This window comes from Frankliniella occidentalis, unplaced genomic scaffold (genome assembly GCF_000697945.3).
Source record: "Frankliniella occidentalis isolate FOCC.00 unplaced genomic scaffold, Focc_3.1 Scaffold44, whole genome shotgun sequence".
Taxonomy (NCBI): domain Eukaryota; kingdom Metazoa; phylum Arthropoda; class Insecta; order Thysanoptera; family Thripidae; genus Frankliniella; species Frankliniella occidentalis.
The window spans coordinates 1,845,296-1,848,511 of NW_026267174.1; the positions used below are offsets into that span (position 1 = coordinate 1,845,296).

The following is a 3,216-nucleotide window of genomic DNA, read 5'->3' on the forward strand; positions in this document are numbered from 1 at the left end:
CGGGGCGGGGCGGGGCCGCTGTTGGCGCCCCGGTGCCAATGCGCGCGCGTGCCGATGCCCTGAGCCCGCTGCTGCTGCTGGTGTTCATTCCGGAGGTGACGTAGGGTCGGCGCCATACACGGACAGCCATTGTCTGCCCTGGGCTGGTGCGCCGGTGACAATCACCGACACTTAGCGCTCACGAAACTATTTTTGTTGACTTCATCGTCGCTCTTCGCAGTCGCCACGTAATCATTCTGTACTTGCTCGCACCCCCCCAAAAAGCTTAGGCTAAGTACGTTGTACTTGTTCCTAAATGTTTTAAGCAAGTATGTCTCGTTTCAAGTGACACGTATTCGACAAATCAAAGATCAAGTACACGTCCAAGAAATCCAAGTACTTGGTCCAGGAACTCGTTTTGTTGGGTTTTGATGCTGCTCGCCGCCATGACCTCTGGGTCAAGCAGTTGTCAGCTGAATCAGGAGCTGTCGCACACACCCCGAAGCGAGGCTATACAAAAGAGCCTATCTGTAATCTGGGAAGCACGGAGCAGAGCTCTGAGCCGAGCAACTAACGCTTTTCGTCGCCGAGTGCATCTTCACACTCTGTGCCTCATCAGCAGTGCGTGTGTGCGTGCGAGTACAGGTCAGCTCGTGCTGCGGGAGCTTGGCAATGGGTATGCCAGCGCCAGCGCCAGCAATGGCCTGCCGAGGAAACACACTGCTGGCAATCCTGAATAACATTTTTGGAGTTTGATGATAGTTCCGCAAGAGCGAGACTTTGACATCGCGACGTGACGCGCTCGCCCGTTGCCCGTTCGCCGGGTGTCGGTCGAGTTGTCCCACCAGGATCAGGCTCCGGTACGGGTAAAGGTCACGCCTCCTGTCCGTCTATTGGTGACGAGGGATTCTGGTGTTGGATTTCTGCATATGTGTCTGCCTGATCAGCGCCACCTCCGCGTCGTACAGGTCGCGCGGCCATGACATTCGGGACACCGCGGAACTCTGGGAGAGAGTAAGAGAGATGGAGAGCAAGAAAAAGAGAAAAGTTGCCAAAGAAACACTCACACTAATACCTATACATACGTATACACATAACCATACGTCTGTGCTCACATCTCACTAACCTCGCGAAGTCCTCCCGGGGGAATTCCGTCCCGTCGTTGTGGCCCATGTACTTTTCAGCGTTGGAATAAGTTGCTCGCGCGCGGGCCTCCGCTGTGAGGAGAAAACCCAAACCAGAACCCATAAGCGATTCCCATGAAGCCCGGCGACTCCTCACGGCGGCCAGTCCGCCTGCCGGACAGCTCCCGTCTCTCTCTACTTGTCCTTCTCCTCCTCCTTTCCATCCTCCGTGTCTCTCTCCTCCTTACTCCTGTCCCACCTGCGAGGCGTTCTGCTTTTTGTGCCTCGCGGGGTTGTTCTTTGTCGTTCCCGCTGCAGCACATTGTCCCCCCCACCCCGGGCGGGCGCGTGGCGGGGGCGGGGGGCGGCCGCGCGGCGGGGGGACCCGGCTCCCCATAAATGCCCCTCGCCCCGATCCCGCCTGGCTCAGTACGCCGCCAAGCTCACAAGCTCCTGGTGCTCGCCGTTCGCTCGCTTCTCTCTCTCGCTCAGCTCGGCTGTGACCGCGGTGAGTGAAAGAAAGCAGTCTGTGACGACGGACGTGACGGCGGGTGTGACGACGACTAACAACAAAACCAACGAAAAAAAATCCTCGTGCGACAAGACCACCTCTGCAAGCTGATCCATGGATTAATCGTCTCATCTTATCCTCCGTCGTTTTGTTCGTTTGTGTGTGACTGTGTGTGTGTGTGTGTGTGTGTGTGTGTGTCTGTGTGCACGTGCGTTCGCGATCAGGGTTAGATTTCGAGTTGAGTCGCGCTTTACTGTGTGTCGCTATGCCTCCCGGTTCAGTGTCCGTTATCGCCGCGAAGTCCGCGAAATCAACGAAGTCCGCAAGGTCCGCGAGGTTCGTGATGTCCGCGAAGTCCCGCGAGGACCGCGACGTTCGCGAAGTCCGCAAGGTCCGCGAGGTCCTGGACGCTCGTGATGGTTAACGAGGTACGCGTTGGTCCGCAACGGTTCGCGATGGTCCGCGAATAGTCCGCGAGGTCTGCCCGCGGTGTCATTGCCCGGCTCCGGTCCATGCCGCGGCGCGTGGCGGTCCGGCCCCGTATAACGTGTCACATCCACCGCCAAAGTGAATCACTCCCGCGTACTGTACTGTATCATCGCGGTCCGCGGTCCGGTGCGATAGCGCGGGCATTGTCAGCCGTCAGCGCGCCCGTCCGCGTCCGCTCGGGGTGCTTTTGGGCTTACTGCCGGGTCCTATACGCAAATCAAAGGCTGTTTTAGAATGTAGGGGGTAAGTTTTCCCGCATGGCTCACGAGTGTTTTAGTCCAGGGCACATTATAGTATGAAATGGGATGTTTGAAGAGCAAGATGAATTTACCCGATCTGGAAAAAAATCACAACAGGATTACAAATTTGCAAATGCAATTTCAGCTGAAAACTCCGCATTCGGATAGAGTCTCGTGGGAAAATTACGCCTCTGTATACGCTGTGGGGCAGCTCCGTCCGCTCGCCGGGCCGGGGTTATTGGCACCGCGTTACACATTCGGTCCGGACGGGAAGTGGATCTGCCTCCATGACGATAACCCTTCGCTCCGCTGCGTGACCCAGGAACTCGTCTCGGATCCGCGGTGCGTGACTAGGCTGATCAAAAAAATGCGCTGCAACAACTGGGTCGAAAACAGAGGCCAGAGATTCCCCCGATCTGAGGGAAACGACACAAAATCTCTTGCCGCCATCAGTGAGTTAGTTAGTTGTTTTCTTCTCTGTTTTTCGAAGACCAGGCGGGACACCTTGCGCTTTTGAAACACGAAAAGAAGAGGTGGGGATGGGGTTGTGAGAGGCGAGGGTGAGGGTGCCAAATGAAAACCGGGTTATGTCAAGACACGCCGTTAAAAACCCGTCGCAATAGACCAGGCGGCCGCGCTATACGGGCAGGGTGATGGGTGCCATGGCGATGATAGTGGCGCTGGGCGGGTGACGGGTTGTGTTCGGGTCTCACGGTGGCAGGACAGGGCGAGCCCCCGGAGGGGAGGCCTGCCCCGCCCCGCCCCGCCAGCCGGTCTGGGTGAGGTAAGGTGACGCAACGCGTGTGCTCGTGCTTACAGCTGGCAGCGCCGGTCGAGATGTCCAGCTGGCGCGACGTGGCGAGGCGGGGCGGGG

At 57.8% G+C, this 3,216-nt stretch overlaps 1 protein-coding gene across 1 annotated transcript in view; it reads left to right on the forward strand.

The window, feature by feature from the left end:
* Nucleotides 1–1,495: 1,495 nt before the first annotated feature.
* Nucleotides 1,496–3,216, forward strand: part of LOC113207183 (uncharacterized) — a 13,072-nt gene continuing 11,351 nt past the window's right edge. The window contains exon 1 of the mRNA XM_052266917.1: nt 1,496–1,611. The gene's annotated coding sequence lies outside the window, so the exon portion shown is untranslated. The remainder of the gene's footprint in view (nt 1,612–3,216) is intronic.